Source organism: Myxine glutinosa, chromosome 9 (genome assembly GCF_964187855.1).
Source record: "Myxine glutinosa chromosome 9, kmMyxGlut1.1, whole genome shotgun sequence".
Lineage (NCBI taxonomy): Eukaryota > Metazoa > Chordata > Myxini > Myxiniformes > Myxinidae > Myxine > Myxine glutinosa.
The window spans coordinates 19,536,194-19,562,034 of NC_136269.1; the positions used below are offsets into that span (position 1 = coordinate 19,536,194).

Below are 25,841 nucleotides of genomic sequence, written 5' to 3' on the forward strand. Positions count from 1 at the left end.
GAACTGGGGGCCGTGGTCGGATGAGATGTCTGAGGGGGCGCCGAACCGGGCGACCCAGGTGGCGATGAAAGCCTGCGCGACATCGGCCGCCGTTGTCGACGCCAAGGGCACGGCCTCCGGCCACCGGGTGGTGCGGTCCACCATGGTGAGGACGTGGGTGAAACCCCGCGAGGGGGGCAGAGGTCCCACCAGGTCCACGTGGACGTGGTCAAACCGGCGTTCCGGCACCGTGAACGGGGCCAACGGGGCCTGGGTGTGCCGGTGCACCTTGGCGCGCTGGCACGCGAGGCATGTCCTGGCCCAGCCGCGGACGGCCTTCCGGAGGCCATGCCAGACGAACTTGTCGGCGATCAGCCTTTGGGAGGCCCTCGCGCCCGGGTGGGACAGGCCGTGGATGGCGTCAAACACCTGGCGCTGCCAGCCCGCGGGCACAATGGGGCGAGGACGCCCGAGGGAGACGTCGCACAAGAGGGCCGCGCCCGCGCCGTCGAACGGCACCTCGGTGACGCGGAGGCCCGTGACGGCGGTCCGCAAGGCCTGGACGTCGGGGTCAGCGGCCTGGTCCGCTGCCATCCGGGCATAGTCGATGCCGAGGTGGACTGCGTGGGCGACGGCCCGGGAAAGGCAATCCGCCACCGGGTTGTCCTTCCCCGCGACGTGCTGGATGTCCGTCGTGTACTCGGACACGGCCGAGAGGTGACGCTGCTGCCGGGCCGACCACGGCTCGGTGACCTTGCCCATCGCGAAGATCAGCGGCTTGTGGTCGACGAAGGCAGTGAACGCCCGGCCCTCGAGCAGATGGCGGAAGTGCCTGACCGCCAAGTGAAGTCCGAGCAACTCGCGGTCGAAGGTACTGTAACGGCGTTCGGGCGGGCGAAGCTGCCGGCTAAAGAACGCCAGCGGTTGCCAAGCTCCACGCACCCATTGCTTGTGCACCGCGCCCACCGCGTAGTCCGAGGCATCGGTGGTGAGGGCGATCGGTGCATCGGGCGCCGGGTGCGCGAGCATGGTGGCGTTAGCCAAGGCGAGCTTCGCGCCCGTGAACGCCGTGTCCATCTGCTCGGTCCAGGTAACGTCGCCTTTGCCCGGCTTACCTCGGAGAGCTTCGTGCAGGGGGCGCAGGAGCTGGGCGATACGGGGCAGGAACCGATGGTAAAAGTTCACCATGCCCAGGAACTCCTGCAGCCCTCTGATCGTGCGGGGGCGCGGAAACCCCTTCACCGCCTCCACCTTGGCCGGCAGGGGGACGGCTCCGTGCCTGGTGACACGGTGCCCCAGAAAATCGATTGTGGCGGCGCCGAACCGGCACTTTGCGGGGTTCACAATCAGGCCATGCTGGCCCAGGCGTTCGAAGAGCGTGCGGAGGTGGCGTAGGTGCTCTTCGCGGGACGCGCTGGCGACGAGGATATCGTCCAGGTAGACGTAGACAAAATCCAAGTCGCGCAGGACGCTGTCCATCAGTCGCTGGAACGCCTGAGCCGCATTCTTCAGACCGAAGGGCATGCGCAGGAACTCGAAGAGTCCGAATGGCGTGATGACCGCCGTCTTCGGGACGTCCTCCGGCCTGACGGGGACCTGATGGTAGCCGCGTATGAGGTCCACCTTCGAGAAGAAGGACCTGCCCGCCAAACGGGCGGAAAAGTCCTGAATGTGGGGGACGGGGTAGCGGTCGGGAGTCGTGGCGTCATTGAGACGGCGATAGTCCCCGCACGGTCGCCATCCCCCGCCGGGCTTCGGCACGATGTGCAGCGGCGACGCCCAAGCGCTCTCTGAGCGCCGAACGATGCCGAGTCGCTCCAGGGTAGCGAACCCCGCTTTTGCCACCGCCAGCTTCGTCGGCTCGAGGCGGCGTGCCCGGGCGTAGACCGGTGACCCGACGGTGGGGATGTGATGGGCCACCCCGTGCTTGACGGCCCCCGCCGAGAAGGTGGGCCGCGTGAGGGCCGGGAAGCCGGCGAGGAGGCGGGTGAATGCGTCCGCTGCCGGAAGCGTACAGACCAACGTGGCCGGAACCGAATCGTTCGGCAAGCCGCTTGGCAAGCCGCTCGTTGAGCTGGGCAACGCACATGCGAGCGAGCTGAACGTCTCGGCCTGGACAAGCCGTCTGCGCTTGACGTCGACCAGGAGCCCATTAGCGCACAGGAAGTCCGCGCCAAGCAGTGCCATGGGCACGTCGGCGGTGACGAACGTCCATCGGAAAACCTGCCCTCCAAACCGCAGAGAGAGGCAGCGTTTTCCGTACGTACGGATGGGCGTCCCGTTCGCGGCAAGCAGCGCGGGGCCCCCACCCGCGGCGTGCTTGTCTGACGTGCCGGCGGGAATGACACTCACCTGTGCTCCCGTGTCGCACAGGTAACGGCGCCCGGAGAAGGTGTCCGTTATGAACAGCAGGCTGCTCGAACGGCCGGCGCTCATCGCCACAATTGAGCGCCGGCCCGGGCGTTTCCCGACCCGTTGAAGGAGCACGGCGGATGACACCGCCGAGCTTCGTGGCCGAACTTGGCGTGGAACCAGCACCAGGTGGTGGAGCTGGAGGAGCGCGGCTGGCTCCGCCAGGCCGGTGGAGTCGACGGGTTTCCCCGCGGTGGCGGTTTTCGCCGCGGCGGTGGGCGGGGCGTGGCGGCGTTCACGAGGTGCGTATCAGCATGCTGCTGAAACTCAGCGTGCTGTAGAAGATGATGCTGTGGAACAGCAGCATCGAAGGCCGTGACGGCCACGCCAACGCTCGCCCGCGTGTCCGAAGCGGCGAAGTACTTGTCCGCCTCGGCCGCCAATGCTCGGGGTTCCGTTAGCCCGGTCCCGGCCAACGCGAGGCGAACCTGCGCTGGAAGTTGGCGACGGAAAAGCGCCCAGAATAGCGAACCGGGGGCTTCGTCGCCCAACAGTGACAGCATATGGTCCATTCGGACCGACGGGCGCGTCTCACCGAGCTCGGGGAGATCCAGGAGGCGGTCGGCCCGTGCATCGTCCGTGAGGCTGAACGTGGCTAGGAGTAGCCGCTTGAGTGCCTCGTACTTGTGGCCGTCCGGTGGGTGGCGAAGGACGGACACAACTCGAGCGGCCGTGCCGGGCCCGAGGGAGGCGACGACGTGGCAGTAGCACGTGTCATCGCCGGTGAGGTGCCGAAGCTGAAATTGGGCTTCGGCCTGGACGAACCAGACTTCGGCCTGAGCCTCCCAAAATTCCGGAAGTTTGACGAAGGCGGCCATGGCGATGGCGTCGCGTGTGGAAGGATCGCTCCGGCAGATCCAACGTCGAGGGTCACCAGTAAAGCGCGGCGTTACGCGCGCTGCTTGTGAGCAAGGAGGAAGCGGACAAGCGGTAACATATAAACGTCTTTATTGTAAGACTACACTGTAACACTGTAATCCTCCGGGCTGGTCGCCCGGGGTATATCATGAGGCCACGCCTACCCCTCGGGCGTGGCCACCGCCCACTTGGTGCGTGGAATGATGTCACCACGCCAGTGGGCTTTTGTGTCCGCCACAATGGTATACATATGCACATCATTTTGTTTCGCAATACGATCAAAGATGGCCGACTGGCGGCCATTTTAGTTGTAAAAACCCAATGTTGAACATGTCCTCAACCATTTCTCAGACATGCATTGACCAATCTTCTTCACACCTGGCCCACATAACGAATGATGGCTTACACATCATTTCACATCATTTCTTTTTTGAGATCAGATCAAAGATGAACCGACGTACAGCTCGCAAGATGGCCATACTGGCAGCCATTTGGTTATTCTTGGTTACGTGTCCCCAAACATTTCTTGAACAGGCATGGTCCGATTTTGTTTTCTGAATAACATCATGACCTGAACCAAAATCTAATCGGCTTAACAGGACCATGCCTGTTTGTTTAAAATCTAATTTTTGTTTTTGATTTTTTTTGATTAGATTAAATTAGATTTTGATTAGATTTAATTTAGATTAGATCTTAATTTTTAGATTAGATTAATTAATTTAATTAATTAATTAATTAATTTTTGATTGATTAATTAATTGCTTTTTATTGATTAATTAATAATTGATTAATTAATTAATTAATTTTTAGGTTAGATTAATTTTTAGATTAGATTCAATTTAATTTAATTATTTAATTTAATTATTTAAGTTAAATTAATTTAATTTAACTTAAAATCAGAGAACTCGTCAAGTATTTAGAAATTTTAGCCTTGAAATTGGATTTTGTTTTAACCGTTCTGACTGAAATGTTTGAAATAGAGATCCTGCGAAATATTCAAATCAGCCATGTTGAATTGTTTCTTAAAATATTGTGTGTGTGTGTGTGTGTGTGTGTGTGTGTGTGTGTGTGTGTGTGTGTGTGTGTGTGTGTGTGTGTGTGTGTGTGTGTGTGTGTTGTGTATAACATGGCACTATAATATGTGTGCATATAATATACAGTACAACATGTCAAGATAATATGTTTGTATACAATACACAGTACATGTCAAGTATATGTGTAGATAATATACAGTACAAAATATCAAGTATAATATGTGAAAATATAATACACAGTACATGTGAAGTTTCATAAGTGTGTATACAATACACAGTACATGTCAAGTATATGTGTAGATAATATACAGTACAATATATCAAGTATAATATGTGAAAATATAATACACAGTACATGTCAAGTATATGTGTGTACATAATATACAGTATACGATGTCACGTATAACATGTGTATGAATCACAATCGTGCATGTGTACATGTAAATCACGATAAATGTATGTGTGGGTGCGTGTGTGCATGGGCTTCCGTCACCAGTCGTCATCTCCACTCGCGAGTCTCTAAGACTGAAATGAGCCTTCTCTAGTCGTGAAGCATCAATATTCACCCCAGAAAAGAACCACGATTCATGGACCAAGCCATCTTCTCATCCATGCTGCGCTCAATGGAGCCTACTCTGGTACTGGAACATCCAGCTTCACCACAGCCAGGAACCACTACTCATGGACCAAGCCATCTCCTCATCCGTGCTGCGCTCAATGGAGCCTACTCTGGTACTGGAACATCCAGCTTCACCACAGCCAGGAACCACTACTCATGGACCAAGCCATCTCCTCATCCGTGCTGTGCCCAATGGAGCCTTCCCCGGTACTGGAACATCCAGCTTCACCACAGCCAGGAACCACGATTCATGGACCAAGCCATCTCCTCATCCGTGCTGCGCCCAATGGAGCCTTCCCCGGTACTGGAACATCCAGCTTCACCACAGCCAGGAACCACGATTCATGGACCAAGCCATCTCCTCATCCGTGCTGCACCCAATGGAGCCTTCCCCGGTACTGGAGCATCCAGCTTAACCACAGCACAGAGCTACGACTCATCATGGACCAAGCTCTCTCATTATCCGTGCTGCACCCAATGGAACCTACTCTGGTACTGGAACATCCAGCTTCACCACAGCCAGGAACCACGATTCATGGACAAAGCCATCTCCTCATCCGTGCTGCGCTCAATGGAGCCTACTCTGGTACTGGAACATCCAGCTTCACCACAGCCAGGAACCACGATTCATAGATCAAGCCATCTCCTCATCCGTGCTGTGCCCAATGGAGCCTTCCCCGGTACTGGAGCATCCAGCTTAACCACAGCACAGAGCTACGACTCATCATGGACCTAGCTCTCTCATTATCCGTGCTGTGCCAGACTGCGTCCCATTCGCATATCGATCGGCTCAACTTCAGACGCCACGTTTGCGGCTCTTTGCCCCATCAAAGCTGCCGCCCCGGCTCGGTTCTCACTCAAATCGAAGCCATTGTATTCGGTCCTAGATCCCACAAAACTCAGTCGCTCTTGTCCTCAACAGTTGGAACTTTGCAAAATGGAGTTCGCAAAAGCTCAGGCCTTCTCTCTTGAAAGCACGGAGGCCACAAGTCCTACCAAACTACAGGGCCAGCTCGCATCATAAACGCATGCTGAACGGTGTGATAGGAGGAACCTCGTCTGCATCTCGTCCCTTTGAAGCTACCATTTTCAGCTCAGTCTTCACTGCCTTCAAAACTGATGAATTAATTTGACGCGGCCTTCAGTATTTCCATCCCAGGCAAGAGAGAGGCGGCACAACATACCTTCCTCCTCCCCTTGCCACCATCTTGGATTGTCAGTCAGTGTGTCATTGGTTGTTATCTCCATATGTGGGTTTCAGAAGGTGGAACGGACTCCTCCCAGGTCTCAAAGTATCCACCTCCATTTTAGTAAAGGATTATAATTCATGGATTAGTTTGGAAGTTTTCTTTTTCTCAAGATTTTGTTCCGAGAGCTCTTTTGAGGATCATCACCGAGCCTTGGATAGCTTCCAATTGCAGTTCGTTTGTGGGAATATTCCCAGGGATGGTTTTTAAGATCTCTGTAAGGTTATTTTTGTTGTAAGGTTATTCCCGTTGTTCCAATAATCACTGGTACAATTTCAGTGCTCTTCAGCTTTTCGGATCTTTTCACTTCATTTTTGAAGGTTTGGTATTTGGTCATTTTCTTGATTTCTGCATTGTTTAGGCCAAAATGACTGGGGACTGACACCTCATTTAGCAATGCCATCTTTTCCTTTTTGTACCTCAGTAAAATATCCGGTTGCAATGCTTTGTTTTCTATGTTCACGCTTCATGGGATCATTAGGTCATACGTGAACATTACTTCCTTGTATTCACTGATTGCTTTTGTTCATGTTTCGGTGAGTTTTCTGGAACTGGGCTATAAAGACTTTTGCAGATGTGCCAGTGACATACTTTGACATACAGTGACATACAGTGACATACAGTGACATACTCGACATACTTTGTTGTGCCTTTGGGTGTACAGCTGCTCTGACATGAGTTTTTTTTTTTTTTTGCATCCTAGTAGGAGGTGGCTTGTACTTTCTGTTTATACCTTGCAGAACCTACACTTGTCCTATTGACTCAGTCCCGATATTTTCTTGAAGCCATTGGTGTAGTGTCCTTGGTCTTAGCCATTTATAATGATTCGGTCTCCATCCATGTTGAGCTGACCTCTTCTTAGCCATTCCAAAGAGCCTTCTTTGACTACTTGCAATCTGTCCAACTCTTTTCTATTTCTTCCTGCTCTTTTATCGTTTTCCAAGGTGTCGGTGTATCACTTTCGCATCGCACACAGGACAGTGGCCTCTTTCTTCTACTGCCTCCTTTCTGGTCTTGCACCCTCTACTCTTTCCATTCTTTGTCCCCCTCAGATTCCTGCAGGGCCATTCTTTGTCCCCCCTCAGATTCCTGCAGGGCACACTCAGTCCAACATCAACCCCCTTCTGGTGAAATTCCTAAAATCCAACATCAATGCTCACATCCACTCATTTGTTCCTCTTTTACCCACTCTGGAACCAACTTCCATGTTCTCTTCAATCTCGTTCTTCTCTCCACGTCTTCTTGACGGCTTTTCAACACCATCTTAGATCATCCCACATCCCAAACCATGATCTTTTCTACCCCTGACAATCCCTCCGCCAACCTATAATCCCTCCTCCTTCCAAATTTCCAGCTTTTCCTTCCTGGGAGTTTACTTCTGCATATAACCTGTCTACCCTATGCATCCTCCTCTACCCTTCATTCTTCCCCATCCGCATTGTTTTGTCCATGTCTCCCTCCATTTTGGCCTTCAACTCAGACGTTGGGGGTCCTCCCTCCCCCTGAAATCCCCTGCTCTGTACTGTTCGTTTTGTGCTCTTACATCCTGGTACGTTCAGTGTTCTCGATCTTCCATGAGCTTTGGTTCTGTATACAAAAATATATATCAAAGTTCTTCACTTTGCGTTGAAGTCCATGTTGGGGCTCTGACTCGACCTGGCAGCTCGCCAGAGTGTAATACGCTATTGGTATTTTAACAAGACATTGCTTGATCATCAAGCAAGTGTCATGTGAGGTGATGTCATCAACAACTTTCAAGTTCGGTGATGTCACCAAGATTGTGTCATGCGAGGATGACCAACAATGGACCAACAATGTTCAAGTTAGTGGATGTCACCAAAAGCATGTTATGTGAGGATGCGGTGATGTCACCTGTCATGTGGGGGACCAGCTCTTCAGAACCATGCCTTCTTTTCATGATAATGCAATTCCTTTTTTAAACCACTGTCCATAACTTAACAATATCTATAACCTGCTGATGGAATTAAAACGAATATTATGCTTAGCCATATTTTCCATCTATTTAACTATTTATAATAAACTAGAAGGACACTCAGTAGAGCACATAGCTCCGCCAAGCTGAACAGTTTACGTTTTGTATCCTACTGAGAGGCCGGATCCAGATCTTAACCAAAATCCACCAATTTTCATCCGAATCTGTCACCAACTTTCCGAGATATCCTGCTTACAGACAGACAAACAGGGGTGAAAACATCATCTCCATTCACCTTCGGTGGCGGAGGTAAATATTGTTACGTTTATGGGGGTAGATGAAAGAATCCCATAGTAAAGGTAGGATTGCATAATCATAGCATGGTAGAAAGATAAATCTCGGTAGGAGAAATGGACGTTTAGGAGAAATCCCTCCTCCTTCCAATACGTTTTGCCAATACCAATACGTTTTGTATCCTACTGAGAGGCCGGATCCAGATCTTAACCAAAATCCACCAATTTTCATCCGAATCTGTCACCAACTTTCCGAGATATCCTGCTTACAGACAGACAAACAGGGGTGAAAACATCATCTCCATTCACCTTCGGTGGCGGAGGTAAATATTGTTACGTTTATGGGGGTAGATGAAAGAATCCCATAGTAAAGGTAGGATTGCATAATCGTAGCATGGTAGAAAGATAAATCTCGGTAGGAGAAATGGACGTTTAGGAGAAATCTCACTATACTTATGTAGGGAAGCTGTATCTTAAGATTGCTTATGTGTCTTCACACAAGGGGTGAAGCAGTGATAATTAGTTAGGGATTAAGGTTAGTTTTCCCCAGTATGTGATTTCCCTCTGTTATTTCCCCTAACGTTTTACATTTAAAAGGCTGGCCATGAAAACCCCCATTAAACAACATTTACAACCAGCGCCGGCCCTATGAACACTGATCGGCAAGTAAGCCCCGCACAATGGACCTAATAAGGAAAAAGGCCATGCCCCCAGACTGGCACGATAGGCGTGGGAGAAAGAGCCGGCAGGCCACGCTCCTGAATGTCGTGATTGGCCGAGAGGACCATTGGGTGATTTGGAAAGAGCTTTGCCATTGGTCGGTGTGACATCATGAAGAAGCTTCTAGAGAGAAGAAGGGTGCATCTCTTAGGCTGAAAAATGAGCTTGGCCATTTTGTGCGCTTTCGGTGGGGAGCTTGTGGAGCTTTGGAAAAATCGGAGTGAGGATGTTTTGGTGGCTGTGGTGCTCTTCGGGGGAGCCGGGGGCCACGTTGTGCTTGCTGGCCAGGAATCGAGAGGATGATGTCTTGGCTGCCCGCCTGACGGCTCGATACACTTGCGTCATCGGCCGGCGCCATATTGTGCGCGCAAGCGCGGGAAGCGATGGACATGGCCACCACTGCGGACCTCACCAAAGTACTCGTTGGCACGACGAGCTAAGTGCACAATAAAAAGGAAGCATATTATTTTTATTATCTGTCCCCTTGTCCATCTTTGAGTCAGCATGTTAGGATCCTCAAAGTAGACATTAGTTTTTACCTCACCTTTCATTTTCACCTCTTTGGTTTATTTTCATTAAATTATTTGTGGTGCATTTTATTTGTCGTGTTCTTTTATTCATTGTGGGTTTGGGAATAAACCCATGTGTTCTGTTCAAGTAAACGCTTCACCTTCCTTCATTCCTCGCACGACAAAAATACCACCTGCCATTTTTGGGGCTACCACCTCGGGAGTAAAACTGTCTCGGTTATCCGTCATTCAGCGGTCTTAATCGCTGGTGACAGGACAATATGTTACAGTGGAGTAATCCAGTTTATATATTGATAGCCAATATTTACAATGTTTCTACTTCAGAAACATGCTTTATTTACTGCTATCAACGAAATGTTTATTTTACTCATTCACACACTTATTCGCCAAAATAATAAGTGTGTGTATTACTGGAATAAAAACACAGCATCATTTTGGGGGGAAGGGGATTGGAAGGGGGGGGTGGGTGTCAGGGGGAAGGGAGTGGCACCCCTTGCTAATTAAATTTTTAAATATTTCTTGTTTTTATTTTAATAATGTCGCAAGTTTCCCGTGCCCACACGGAATTCTGGACTGGGTCGGGATGGAGGCAGAAATAAATGCAAATGGCGTCTTGTCATATCGAGTTGGCAAGGTGGGGGCAACAATTTTGGCATTTATTGCCACATTTGATGCAATGTAAATGCTCTATTGGTGGTGAGGCGCTCCATTTGAAACTGTTTGTTCGATATGATGATGATGATGATGATGATGATGATGATGATGATGGTGATGATGTGTAGCTTTTTGATGCCTAGGTCCCATAATAAAAACTTGTATTGGTGTCAAAGCCAGTGACCAATTGCAAATTAATGGTAAGATTATAAAAGGCTTTGTTTACTGGGCCAAATTAGGCCAAATTAGTCAATTTGAAAAAATAATTGGGAAAAAAAGGCAACATTTTCTTGGGAGCAATAAAACTCCAAAGTTTCTCTGGATCCGCTCCTGTGTTTGTACGATCTTACTATAGTCAATGTTACAGGTTAGCCGGCCAGCACCATGTATAGTCCCTCTCCTTATCTAAAATTCATTCTGTTTGGCAAAGATGCACAGACCTCGTGAGTCTCCTTCTCGACTCATTGCAACAAACAAACAGTCTGTGTGTAAAAACATTGGTGGGAAGCAAGACTTCACACCACCGCAGGCTCTGATCCTAGCTTTCGTTGATCGTCATCGCAACTCATACACTGGTGCACACCATTGGGGTGCCCTGAGCATGTGTACAAGCTTTCAAAGTTTCTAGCTGCCATCGTCATGGAGCTATGCTGCAGACAAACACACTTACACTCAGACACACAGACACAAGCTATTTTAATAATATTAGTGTAGATGAATACAACATTGGTGCATAATGTCAACACAACCACATTCTTAGGGTTGAGAAACTTCCGAAGGAATGATGACGATGTGTAATAATAAAATGCTCTCATATTTACATCATTACTGAGCCTACTGCAAAGAAGGGAAGTTTGGGTGATGAGGTGAGCAGTGACGTCATCGGTTGTGATTCTTATTCCATACAATGTCTGCAAGAAAACCTCATTGGCCTAAACACAATAAACCAATGCCTTTGTCAATGAAAACAATCAGTTACGTTTGATTTTAAAAAAACCTTTGGGTTGCCTGTTCATGTTCTCATTTGAACACCCACTCATGATGTTCAGAACCCAGGTTGAAATCCCGTAAACCCTGTATGTTTGTCCATGATCTACTCATTACTTTTTGATTTTTACAAATTTACACTGACTGTTGTTGTTGTCTTGTTGCTGATGTCTTGTCCTGAATGTGATTTATGTACAAGCAGTTCCATGAATCTGAGACAAGGAGCTCCATGAGTCTGAGACGAGCATCTCCATGAATCTGAGACGAGAAGCTCCATGAATCTGAGACGAGAAGCTCCATGAGTCTGAGACGAGCAGCTCCATTAATGTGAGACGAGCACCTCCATGAGTCTGAGACAAGCAGCTCCATGAGTCTGAGACAAGCACCTCCATGAATCTGAGACAAGGAGCTCCATGAGTCTGAGACAAGCATCTCCATGTATGTGACACAAGCATCTCCATGAATCTGAGACAAGCATCTCCATGAGTCTAAGACAAGCAGCTCCATGAATCTGAGACAAGCATCTTCATGAATCTGAGACAAGCATCTCCATGAGTCTAAGACGAGCAGTTCCATGAATCTGAGACAAGCAGTTCCATGAATCTGAGACAAGCAGCTCCATAAATCTGAGACGAGCATCTCCATGAGTCTAAGACAAGCATCTCCATGAATCTGAGACAAGCATCTCCCTGAATCTGAGACAAGCATCTCCATGAATCTAAGCCAAGCATCTCCATGAGTCTGAGACAAGCATCTCCATGAGTCCAAGACAAGCAGCCTCATTAATCTGAGACAAGCAGCTCCATAAATCTGAGACGAGCATCTCAATGAGTCGAAGACAAGCAGCTTCATTAATCTGAGACAAGCAGCTCCATGAATCTGAGACGAGCATCTCCATGAATCTGAGACGAGCATCTCCATGAGTCTGAGACGAGCACCTCCATGAATCTGAGACGAGCATCCCCATGTGTGTGAGACAAGCAGCTCCATGAGTGTGATATAAGCAGCTCCATGAGTGTGAGATAAGCAAATCCATGAGTCTGAGACAAGCATCTCCATGAATCTGAGACGAGCATCTCCACGTGTGAGAGAAGCAGCTCCATGAGTGTGAGATAAGCAGCTCCATGAGTGTGAGACAAGCAGCTCCATGAATCTGAGACAAGCATCACCATGAGTGTGAGATAAGCAACTCCATGAGTCTGAGACAAGCATCTCCATGAATCTGAGACGAGCATCTCCATGTGTGAGAGAAGCAGCTCCATGAATCTGAGACAAGCATCTCAATGAGTCTAAGACAAGCAGCTTCATTAATCTGAGACAAGCAGCTCCATGAATCTGAGACGAGCATCTCCATGAATCTGAGATGAGCATCTCCATGAGTCTGAGACGAGCACCTCCATGAATCTGAGACGAGCATCTCCATGTGTGTGAGACAAGCAGCTCCATGAGTGTGATATAAGCAGCTCCATGAGTGTGAGATAAGCAAATCCATGAGTCTGAGACAAGCATCTCCATGAATCTGAGACGAGCATCTCCACGTGTGAGAGAAGCAGCTCCATGAGTGTGAGATAAGCAGCTCCATGAGTCTGAGACGAGCATCTCCATGAGTGTGAGACGAGCAGCTCCATGAATCTGAGACAAGCATCACCATGAGTGTGAGATAAGCAACTCCATGAGTCTGAGACAAGCATCTCCATGAATCTGAGACGAGCATCTCCATGAGTGTGAGATAAGCATCTCCATGAATCTGAGAGAAGCATCTCCATGAGTGTGAGATAAACACCTCCATGAATCTGAGAGAAGCATCTCCATGAGTGTGAGATAAGCACCTCCATGAATCTGAGACGAGCATCTCCATGAGTGTGAGATAAACACCTCCATGAATCTGAGACAAGCATCTCCATGAATCTGAGACAAGCACCTCCATGAATCTAAGACAAGCACCTCCATGAATCTAAGACAGGCACCTCCATGAATCTAAGACAAGCACCTCCATGAAACTAAGACAGGCACCTCCATGAATCTAAGACAAGCACCTCCATGAATCTAAGACAAGCACCTCCATGAATCTAAGACAAGCACCTCCATGAATATAAGACAAGCAGCTCCATGAATATAAGACAAGCACCTCCATGAATCTAAGACAGGCACCTCCATGTATCTAAGACAGGCACCTCCATGAGTCTGAGACATTTGAGACAAGCACCTCCATGAGTCTGAGACAGGCACCTCGATGAAGCTGAGACAAGCAGCTCCATGAGTGTGAGACAAGCAGCTCCATGAGGGTGAGACAAGCAGCTCCATGAAACTGAGACAAGCAGCTCCATGAGTGTGAGACAAGCAGCTCCATGAATCTGAGACAAGCAGCTCCATGAGTGTGAGACAAGCAGCTCCATGAATCTGAGACAAGCAGTTCTGTTTAAGATAACGATGGATAAGCAGAGCAATATGTTTGAGATAACGATTTCAAACTTCGTTCAAAACCATAAACGAGCAAATCATAGGTTTCTTTCAAGAGGTTTAAAAGTAGTCTGGACCTCATGTAGAGTAAGGTGAAGTCTACGGACTGAAAAATATTGGGGTTGGCTGTTGGACAAATGGGGGTTAGAGGTGAAGGAGAGAGCAAACGGGGGTAATGGGCCGAGAGGATTAGGCATGTCCATAGAAGTACTAAATAGAGTTGGGACATGGGGAAGGCACTTGGAGGTGGGGGTGGATGAATAGGGAGAGAGTGGAAAGGGAAGTAGAGAGAGAGTTATATGAATGAATGACAGTGAAGTAAAGGTGGACAGAGAGAGAAATCGGGAGAGTAAAAGAGAATAAAAGGGAAAGGTCAAAGGGGAGAGGGAAAGAAATGTGGGTAACTAAAAGGCTGAAAGGATTAGAGATTTTTGGACTCACGTGGTGGGCTAGAGAGAGGCAGTTTGGGGTGGGGGGATCGAGTCCAATTGTGTTTAAATGAAAAGGGGAGAGGTGCTGAGAGAGGGACAGAGAGAGGGAGGGATTGTTGTCAATTGAGTACTTTTGTGACGCTAATCGGTATGTTTTATTCATTCATGTGATGTATAAAGCAACGAAGATCTCTAAAGAATAATATAAGTGAGTTTTAAAAGTTGTGTTTTAGCCAGTGCTGGTGGTGTGCTCTTAACGAGACATTCGGTACGCTAAGTGGACAGGATTCTACCTTATCAGGTGCTGACATTCAGGTGCAAGATGCTGAAATTCTGGAGTTTTGTTTGGTTCAGTCTCCCTCTCTCAATCTGTTTCTCTTTCTCTCTATCCCTCTTTCGATCTCTCCTCCTCCATTCTTATCTCCCTCTCCCTATTTCTCCCCTCTCTCCCCTTCCCTCACTCCCTTCCTCTCCCCTCTCTCCCCTTCCCTCACTCCCGTCCTCTCCCCTCTCTCCCCTCTGTCCCTCTCTCTCTTCCTCTCTCCCCTCTCTCTCTCTCTCTGCCTCTCTCCTCCCTCTCCTTCTCTCCCCTTTCCTCTCTCTCCTCTGTGCCTCTCTCTCTCTTCCTCTCTCTCCTCCCTCTCCTTCTCTCCCCCTCCCTCTCTTTTCTCTCCCCCTCTTTCACTACCTTCCCTTCCCTCTCTCTCTCTTCCCCTCTCTCCTCCCTCTCCTCCTCCCTCTCTCTTCTCTCCTCCTCTTTCACTACCCTCCCTTCCCTCTCTCTCCTCTGTCCCTCTCTCTTCCTCTCTCTCCTCCCTCTCCTTCTCTCCACCTCCCTCTCTCTTCTCACCCCTCTTTCACTAACCTCCCTTCCCTCTCTCCCCTCTGTCCCTCTCTCTCTCTTCCTCTCTCCCCTCTGTCCCTCTCTCTCTCTCTTCCCCTCTCTCCTCCCTCTCCTTCTCTCCTCCTCCCTCTCTCTTCTCTCCCCCTCTCTCACTCCCTTCCTCTCTCCTTTGTCCCTCTCTCTCTCCCCCTCTTCCTTCCTCTCTTCTCTCCCCCTCTTTCACTATCCTCCTTTCCCTCTCTCCCCTCTGTCCCTCTCTCTCTTCCTCTCTCCCCTCTGTCCCTCTCTCTCTTCCTCTCTCTCCTCCCTCTCCTTCTCTCCTCCTCCCTCTCTCTTCTCTCCCCCTCTTTCACTACCCTCCCTTCCCTCTCTCTCCTCTGTCCCTCTCTCTTCCTCTCTCTCCTCCCTCTCCTTCTCTCCACCTCCCTCTCTCTTCTCACCCCTCTTTCACTAACCTCCCTTCCCTCTCTCCCCTCTGTCCCTCTCTCTCTCTTCCTCTCTCCCCTCTGTCCCTCTCTCTCTCTCTTCCCCTCTCTCCTCCCTCTCCTTCTCTCCTCCTCCCTCTCTCTTCTCTCCCCCTCTCTCACTCCCTTCCTCTCTCCTCTGTCCCTCTCTCTCTCCCCCTCTTCCTTCCTCTCTTCTCTCCCCCTCTTTCACTATCCTCCCTTCCCTCTCTCCCCTCTGTCCCTCTCTCTCTTCCTCTCTCCCCTCTGTCCCTCTCTCTCTTCCTCTCTCTCCTCCCTCTCCTTCTCTCCTCCTCCCTCTCTCTTCTCTCCCCCTCTTTCACTACCCTCCCTTCCCTCTCTCTCCTCTGTCCTCCTCTCTCTCTCTTGATGTACAATGTGATGCTCACCTGTTTTGGTCAAACATGGCTCTAAGGAGGATTTGCTGCCATAGTGAAACCAGTTTATCTCTTTTCACTTCGTTGTGACTTGTGTTTTAGTTAGATATCCGTTTCCATTTGTTCATTTGGTTTTGGTGAGGACAATGGACAGTGCTTGTCCCTGACCTGGATTGTAAGAAGTCAGCTGACATGGTGAATGTTGACAAGCCCTTTCCATACTGTATTTTGGTTTTCAGCTGCAGCTACTTAATGTCCCATCTATAATAAGTACTGTACTCTTACCTCGTGAGAAGGTTGAGGGCGGAGCCTGTTTACTGGAGGCGTGGTCAGAGTGATGAGACAATGATGTATGAATAATGACTCTGATGAGGATATTTAACATTTCATCGAGACAGGATCATAAATAAATAATGAAAGGTCTTACCATTTTATCGAACATGTACAGTACTGTATTTCGCCAGAATTTAACAAGAAAGTTAATAAGCAAGTTCATAAAAGTTTTTTTTTTCACCTGTGATTGATGTACTAGCTACTTTCATGTACCTTAGATAATTGTGAATAAATCAAATAAATACATGTTAATTTGAAATATTAACATTTCTGCAATTCTAGTTTTGATTATGCAAATGATTTGCGATGCTGCTTGCTGTAAGTGCTCATAAGCACCATTGTTGATATATGTTTGCGATTAAATGTTCACTGTCTAATTAATAATGATTAAAAGCCATATATATTGTTACAGATCCAGGGGACGGCACTCCCGTTAGCAAGGGGGGGTTAATCCCCTTGTCCTGTTAAGCTGGCCGTCCGACCGGTCCTGGTACTTGTAACGCTCTTTTGCGGGGTGGGATTGATCAGGGTTATTGGTCAAGGTGTTCTCCCGAATACCTTCACCAATCCCTCCGCAAAACAGGGAGACAAGTACCGCCTCGAACCACGGACAAGATGGTATTTGCCGAGCGGTTTAGCAATCTGCGGTTCGCGCCGTTATCAAGGGACTAAACCCGATTCCGAGCGTTGGCCAAATCGTGCCACAGGTATTCAATCAGGAAAAGACTAAAGCGATCGGGGAAGAATGAAACCCAAAAGGGGTAAGAAATAACAGGTATTTATTAATTATGTACAACAAACCAAAGGAAGAGAAATGAAAGTAATATACAGGAAGAAGAAGAAGAAGAAGATACACAGGGCAGCCTTAAGCAGTCTTAATTATTAAACCCCAGACAACAAAAAGGACAGACAACGGACTTACACGACAAAGGGAATTGCAGGCAGGAATGGCTGGAAGCAGGTTCGGAGGAAAAGCTCAGGGAGGAGGTCTGCTTCAAATCCACGCTTCGGGCTGGAAAACGAGCAGCCGGCGGCGGCCCCACGTATATGGTTTCAGCCGCGAAAACCCGGCAGGCAGCACGGTTTATGTTGTCGCTGTCTTGACGATCCTAGCGCACCGACTCTTCCACTCCATCGATGCTCGTGCTCAACAAGCTGCTCGGTGCTCCTCTCTCCCTCCTCTTTCATGAACCTCCTCATGTGTCTCTCTCTAAGCAGTCCCTCGCAGTTGCTTTTATTGCTGTCGGCCGTATCAAGCCGCCAGCCTTGAGAACAAACCTACCGGTTGGCTCACCGCAGTGCTGGTTGGCCGGTCAGGGCTGGCTGACTCCACCTCTGATGACGACGACGTGCCACGCACGTTCTGGTGCCTCCTCCCTCTTCTTCTCCGAGATGGGGCACATGGCAATGGCGTCTTGTGGGGATAGCAAACCACTCGCACCGCTTTTGAAGGGAACGAAAGGGACCTATCTTATTTGATTAATGCAACGCAGATTCAACTATTGGAAACACAGCCTTACCTGAAACACATAATAATGAAATAACTACGAAGAGGGCCTATGGTTCGCTACGTGTTGTTCATGGACTAACTAGGGGACGACCTTTGGCCTTAACAAGAAATGGAGGTATTTACAAAGAATTATTTACAAAGGGTATATTTACAACAATTTACTAAGTGCAGGGTTCTCAAAACCCCAACAATATATTTATTACATACATTAAACGTTTGCCCCTCCCCCTACCTTTGTATCTGCTGCATGGTACAAGCATACATACCGATTCTCTCCCCTTTCTTGTATCTCCTCCCATCATTTTTCCTCTCTCAACTCTTTCATCTCTTTTCCTCTCTCCAGCTCTGCAGCTGTGGAGGAACTCGGGTAGAGTTTGAAACAACAAACGGCTTACCTTGTGTAGCTTTCCTTGGTTGCTTCATGCAGCTTTCTTTGGCTAGAAGAGCATGGCAGGAGTTCATTTATAACTAGCAAAGGTATCCAGCGTTTCCGGGTAACGCAGTCGCTTTGTGACGGGAATATGAAGGGGGGGAGGGGAGGAAGAGGAGGACAGGAGGGAATGATATGGAGTTACTAAAGGGGAAGGTAAGTGTGAGAGGGAGGGAAAGGGAGGGAGGGGATAAGGGAGAGCGCAGAAGCGAGGTGAAAGGGGTGGGGGTGGCAGACAGAGAGGGGTGGGGGAGGGGGAGACAGGAGGGATGGGTGAGAGACAGAAAGGGGTGGAGAATGGAGAGACAAGAGTGGAGGGAGGAGGGGAGAAGAGAGGGGAAAGGGGTGTGGGAGGGACAGAGAGGATTGGGGGAGGGAGAGACAGGAGGGGTGGGGAAGAGACAGAGAGGGGTGGGGGAGAGACAGAGAGGGGTGGGGAGAGACAGAGATAGGTGGGGAAGAGACAGAGAGGGGTGGGGGAGAGACAGAGAGGGGTGGGGGAGAGACAGAGAGGGGTGGGGGAGAGACAGAGAAGGGTGGGGGAGAGACGGAGAGGGATGAGGGAGAGACAGGAGGGGAGGACGAGAGGGGAGGGGAGAGTGAAGCCTCACCACATGTCGCAATACTGGACACTGCGAGGGAGTGGTGGTGCTTGGAGGGGAGTGGGAGCAAGGGAAAGAGGGAGGGAAAGGAGGGAGCGAGGGAAAGAGAGAGGTAGGGGAGGGAGAGAAGGATGGGGAGGGGGAAGGGAGAGAGAGAATGTGGGGGAAAGAGAGAAGGAGAGAGTGAAAGAGAGAGGAGTGGGGGGGGGGGGGGAGAAAGGGAGAGGGTGGGGGAAAGAGGGAGAGAGACAGAGAGGGTGGGAGAGAGAGAGAGAGATGGGTGGGAGAGAGAGAGAGAGGGAGATGAGTGGGAGAGAGGGAGATGAGTGGGAGAGAGGGAGATGAGTGGGAGAGAGGGAGATGAGTGGGAGAGAGGGAGATGAGTGGGAGAGAGGGAGATGAGTGGGAGAGAGAGATGGGTGGGAGAGAGAGAGATGGGTGGGAGAGAGAGAGAGAAATGGGTGAGAGAGGGGGAGAGAGGGGTGGGAGAGAGCAAGGGGTGGGAGAGAGAGAGAGGGGTGGGAGAGAGAGAGGGGTGGGAGAGAGAGAGAGGGGTGGGAGAGAGAGAGAGAAGGGTGGGAGAGAGAGAGAGAAGGGTGGGAGAGAGAGAGAGGGGTGGGAGAGAGAGAGAGGGAGAGGGGTGGGAGGGAGAGGGAGAGGGGTGGGAGAGAGAGGGAGAGGGGTGGCAGAGAGAGGGAGAGGGTTGGGAGAGAGCGAGGGGTGGGAGAGAGCGAGGGTGGGAGAGAGAGCGGGTGGGAGAGAGTGCGAGTGGTGGGAGAGAGAGAGAGATGGGTGGGAGAGAGAGATGGGTGTGAGAGAGAGAGAGGGAGAGATGGGAGAGAGAGATGGGTGGGAGAGAGAGAAGGAGTGGGATAGAGGAGCGGAACGGGAGAGCCAGAGAGGGGTGGGTGGGGGAGGGGAGAGAGTGGGAGGATGGTTAGGGGGGAGAGCACGAGGTAGCAGGATGGGAGGGGGAGAACATACCCCTGGCCTGTGCTCCTCAATCACCATTGCTAATAGTGTGTGAATATCATGGGGCCAGCACCACAGGTCTCTCTCGAAATTCCACCCGTCACTTTACTGAATATGGAGGGGGGATCTTCTTGGTCTTCTTTTTAAGTTTTGTGGCATTTTCAGAGCTGTGAGGATATATATACACCATGGGCCAAGACAACACATAGCTGTGAACGAAGGAGCCTTTAGGTAATTATTATCTAAAGCTGAGCTTCTCTGTAATGCTATCCAAGTTTGAAGAAGAAGAATAGTTATCAGAAGCAGACTTTCTCCTTGATGTTTTCAGGGTTTGAATAAAACGTTTCTCATTGAGTTTGAAGATCTGTGTGGTGTATGTTGCCAAAAACACAGTGAGTAATAAAATGTATGTTGTTTTTTATGTTGATGTTTTGGCAATGTCATGAGTAGCTGAGTTTCCCCGTTATGCTTTGAAGAAGAATAATAAGTGCTAATGTTTTGTTCACACTGTTTCTCCTCATCTATTTGTTTACAATCACAATAATGAAATTATGACAAATTTGAATAAAGGTGAGGTATCTTGCAACTTGGAAAAAACACCCTTTCCTGTGGAGGTGTGAATTAAGACGACACTACAGAATGAGTAGAACAGCCTTGCTTACATAAATACACTTAGTTATAAGAATAGCTAGTGTTGTTAAATTTTTCAGATTTCATTCCAGATTTCAATACTTATTAAGTGTTTGGAATCAGATCCTCAAATCCTAATCCAGGTTTTGATTATATACTTTAATTAGTCCGTGAGAGTAGATAGTGTTTCCAATCCAAGGCCCGTTTCAATAGGCCAAAACAAAATGGCGGCTTAAGAACCTAGCGCTATCATAGAGGGTTCACTAAGATTGCACACCCCCATTTTGGTAAGGTGTATTTTGGTTTTTTGTTATGAGATGTTTAAACTATTTCTCAATACAGATGAATAGACAAGTGTAAACTATTTAAGGCATATATTGATGATGTCGAGTCAACTCGGGAAATGATGGCATTGCTTTTCTACGGCTGGTACATACAGGTAAGTGTGTGGTATAGACGGTAGGGGGGGGGGGGGGCACTCTCTCTGCTGGCCGTTGGGGAATTCACCCTCTTCCGCCCATGCTGTTGGAGTCAACTGGACTCTCATCCACTAGATGTGCAGAGCCATCTGCCATTTATACCGCATGGCTGCGGACCGTTACCCTGGTAAGGAGGGCTGACAGGTACTACACCTTGCCCACAGGTGACCTGGGTTATGGTTCCCTGTTTGATCCATCTCCCTGAGGTATCAGAAGACACCCACATACCCAGAGGTTTATATACATTGTGTAGTGAAAATGTATCAAAGTTGAACCGAGGTGTGATGCTCACTTAAACCGCTGAGAGGCGTCTATAAGACCTCAGACGTCCGCGACTCTGGGCCACTCCTGCGACATTATACTATGACATGTAGACTTGGATGGTATGTACCCGCTCGTATTCTAGGCTTGCTTGCATTGACTGATATCGATCCTTTCTATATGATGCCAAGATCCTGATACACATATTGCATGATTGTATTTTACAGGATGATGCCAGAGATCTGATTGTTATTAAACCTACCTATGGGACAAAGTTGTGGATTTGATTCATTCTCACAACACTTAATAACAATCAGTCTTGCCGTCCACTCGAGGACAAGCGGAAATGGCGGGACACAAGATGATCCAGGTACCGACATTCGGCGCCGACCCACAAGCTGTGGATTCGGGCTCGGAGCTAACGCATTGGCTCAAGACACTGGATAATCAGTTCAAAGCCCAGGATGCCGTTGTCACTGCTGAAACGAAACTGGACGTGCTACAGACTAAAGTTCACCATAGCGTCTACAGGAGCATCGAACAGTGTACGACCTTCAATGCCGCTGTGACAGAGCTAAAACGAATTTACATTAGGAAACGGAGTGTGGTGTATTCCAGGCATCTGCTCGCAACGCGGTGTCAACAGCCCGCTGAGTCGATAGATCACTTCGCCCAAGAGCTGCGACGTCTACTTGTAGACAGTACTCAAGAGGTACGCACTCATGAGCAAGTCCAAGATGATCTTGTCCGAGATGCCTTTGTCTCTGGGATCAGCTCTTCGACTCTCAGACTAAGACTTTTGGAGACAGTGGACCTGACGTTCACGGAAGCTCTGCGGCTGGCTCACGTATACGCTGAGCCCCGGGAGCAATCTAACGCCTATGACAACATGCGGGTCGTTGCGGGGACTTCTCAACACGCGCGCCCGAAGAGAGCTACCGCCGAGGATACGGGAGCGGACTCGACCACGCTAGCGGAACTTCTGGCCGCTCCCGAGGAGGACCCGGATTCAGGCTTGGCGGCGGCTGCAGCGGCTAGACCAAAGCCTGTACGAAACGCTATGTGTTACTTCTGCGGGAATCGACAACATCCCAGGACTGCGTGTCCGGCTCGGGAAGCGATATGCCATTTGTGTTCGTCAAAAGGACATTTTGCTAAAGTCTGCCGAAAGACTGCACGGGGCACACAAACTCGCGCGACCTTGAATGGGCTTATCGCCGAGCCAACGGGCCGAGCACGGAGCGGGGCGCCTCACCCGGCTTTGATGAGCGGCGCTCCTCCTCGTGGGCCCCTGGCTGCACGCTCGACCTTGGTGAGATACATCAGGCCGCCAAAACAAGTGGCACTAACACGACCGAACGCAGAGCGACCATCCTTGACTGGTATCCGAACGTCTCATGATGGCTTTGAGACTCATCGCGCAACTCTAGCACCATCCGAAGGCTGCCGGTACGAACTACAAGCTCTTGCTTCTGCACATAAAACCCGAACGTCTCATGATGGCTTTGAGACTCATCGCGCGACTCTAGCGCCATCCGAAGGCGGCCCGTACGAACTACAAGCTCCTGCTTTGGCACGGCAAACTATGCGCTTGACACGAGCGCCCTCCGGAGGCTGCTCGAATGACCGGAAAACTGTAGCCGGCGTTGGATCTACACGCGAGGCGCGATCGTCTCGCTCAGATGGCTCAATAACTGCCGGACCTCCCGGCCTTGCTCAGGCCATTATTCCACTTATGATCGAAAGCATTTTTGTGTGGGCTTTAATCGATACGGGGTCCACGGATAGTTTTATTGATCATCGACTGGTGCGAAAACATGGATGGCCGGTCCTTGGGACAACACGACGGATCTGTATGGCCTCCCAAGGGCTTAGGCTCAGCACAAAAGGGGAATGTCGATTAAAGCTTGTGATAAAGGGACGCATGTTTCCAGATGTACATCTCATGGTCTTACCTGCTTTATGTGCTGACATTCTGTTTGGACATGATTTTCTTAAGCGACATGGACGTTTAGAAATGGAATTTGGTGGGACTGACACGCTTGCTGTGTGTGCACTCGCAGGAATGGAAATTGAGCCTCTTTCGCTGTTCCCCAACATGACCACTGACTGCACACCTGTAGCGGTAAAATCACGGCGCTACTCACGGGCAGACGCGCAATTCATTGCGGAGGAAACGGCCCAGCTCTTAAAGGAAGGTATCATAGAACCTAGCCGGTCGCCGTGGCGGGCACAGGTCTTAGTGGTGCGAAGTGAAGCGCATCGCAGACGCATGGTAATCGACTATTCACAAACGATTAATCGCTTTACACAGCTGGATGCCTACCCCCTACCGGGGATGGACGCACAAGTTCGACAGGTGGCCCAGTACTCGGTCTATAGCACTCTCGATCTGCGTAGTGCGTATCATCAGAGCCCCATCTCTAGGGCCGATCGCATCTATACCGCCTTTGAATCGGGTCAAAGGTTATACCAGTTCACCCGACTACCTTTTGGGGTGACGAACGGGGTCGCGTGTTTTCAGAGGGCTATGGACGACCTCGTTACTAAGGAGAACTTGACAGATGTCTTTGTATATCTGGACAATCTTACGGTTTGTGGGCATGACCAGGGGCATCATGATGCTAATCTGAAGCGCTTCCTCGAGGTCGCGCAGAGGTATCGCCTAACCATGAATGAGGCTAAGTGTCGTTACTCCCTGCGCACGATAGATCTTCTGGGGTACACCGTGACCTACGGCTCTGTTGCACCAGATAAGGAGCGTCTGCGACCTTTGCTCGATATGGCTCCGCCCTGCGATCGAGCTTCACTGAAGCGTGCTCTCGGGCTGTTCGCCCATTAGTGTCGGGGTGCACAATTTCTCCGTGAAGCTCCGCCCCCTTGTGGCCTGCGACATGTTCCCCATGAGCCCAGCCGCCTTGGCTGCCTTTAGGGACCTTAAGTCCGACATCGCTGGCGCCGCTGTGGTGACTATCGACGAGAGCAAATCTTTCGTCTTAGAAAGTGATGCCTCGGATCATGCGATCGCGGCGACTCTCTCCCAAGGGGGGCGCCCCGTGGCTTTCTTTTCGCAGACTCTCACCTCCGCTGAGCGGAGGCATTCGTCTGTCGAAAAGGAAGCATACGCGATCGTCGAGTCGATTCGGCGATGGCGACCGTACTTGCTCGGGCGATGCTTCCAAATCATCACGGACCAACAAAGCGTGGCGTTCATGTACGACACCTTACATGCTCAACGCATTAAGAATGAGAAAATCACTCGCTGGTGTATCGAACTCGCCGACTTCTGCTACACCATCTAATATCACCCGGGGAAGGATAACCTGGTCGCCGACGCCTTATCGAGGCCGGCTACGTGCGCGGGTATCATAACTTTGGAGGGTCTGCACGCTTTGCTCGACTCTATGTGTCATCCTGGGGTGACGCGTTTCGCTCATCTTGTGCGTCGTGATAATCTGCCGTACTCGGTTGAGGACATCCGCCGGGTCTGCCGCGACTGCGCTGTATGTGCGGAACTCACACCGCGTTTTTACAACCCTCCCATGGGGACGCTGGTTAGGGCTACTAGACCGTGGGAGAGATTGGCGATGGATTTCAAAGGACCGCTGCCGGTGTCGAGTAACTCTCGTTAGCTGCTCACTGTCGTTGATGAGTACTCGCGATTCCCTTTCGCTTATACGTGCGTGGATATGACGGCTGCCACAGTCATACGGTGCCTGCAGAATTTGTTTTCTATGTTTGGGTATCCGGCCTACGTGCATACCGATCGGGGTGCTGTGTTCCTGTCCCAGGAAGTGAGGTCTTTCTTGCTCCAAAATAATGTCGCTTCGAGTTACACCACTCCGTACAGACCCCAGGCGAATGGACAGGTCGAACGCTTCAATGGGATTATATGGAGGGCCGTCATGCTAAGCCTCAGGACCCTCGGCCGGGGCCTAGATAAATGGGCTTGGTCGCTACCTGCGGCGCTGAACTTGATCAGGGCTCTATTATGTACGGCCACCAACCAGACTCCTCACGAAAGACTGTTCCACCACCCTAGAAGCTCGGGCGGTATCCGATCTTTACCCAGTTGGCTCGCTGAGCCGGGGCCGGCCTATCTCAAACGTGCGGTTCGCACAAGCAAGTACGATCCCTTAGTGGATAAGGTGCAGGTACTCCAGGCTAATCCCGAGCATGCTCGTGTGATGACGGCAGATGGACGTGAGTCCACTGTCTCCGTACGCCATCTCACCCCTTGTGGGGTCATCGACCCTTGTAGGGATATCGACGAACCGATCTACGAGTCTATGGACTCTCCCGAAGCTTCCCCTATGGAGCATCTGCCATCCCTCCCTTCGCCAGATACACCCTTGCCTAAAGGCACTGAGGTGCCCCCTCCGACACCTGCCTCCAGCGGCTACTCCGATGCAGGGGACTCCAGGCTTGGGGATGTCGTACCCGGTAGTTTCCGGACCCATGCTGGCAGGGTAATTCGCCACCCTGACCGCTACGGATGGACCGACTGACATGGAATGACATCCCCAATCAATTAATGCTGACGCACGCTTGATTCCTGCCTAGTGGCAGTGAAGTTTTAACGGCGGGGAGAATGTAGTGAAAATGTATCAAAGTTGAACCCAGGTGTGATGCTCACTTAAACCGCTGAGAGGCGTCTATAAGACCTCAGACGTCCGCGACTCTGGGCCACTCCTGCGACATTATACTATGACATGTAGACTTGGATGGTATGTACCCGCTCGTATTCTAGGCTTGCTTGCATTGACTGATATCGATCCTTTC

At 50.2% G+C, this 25,841-nt stretch overlaps 1 protein-coding gene across 1 annotated transcript in view; it reads left to right on the top strand.

Annotated features, from left to right (window-relative positions):
• LOC144893710 (LIM/homeobox protein Lhx9-like) overlaps positions 1-25,841 on the top strand; it is a 105,501-nt gene that overhangs the window by 50,599 nt on the left and 29,061 nt on the right. The gene's annotated exons all lie outside the window — the stretch shown is intronic.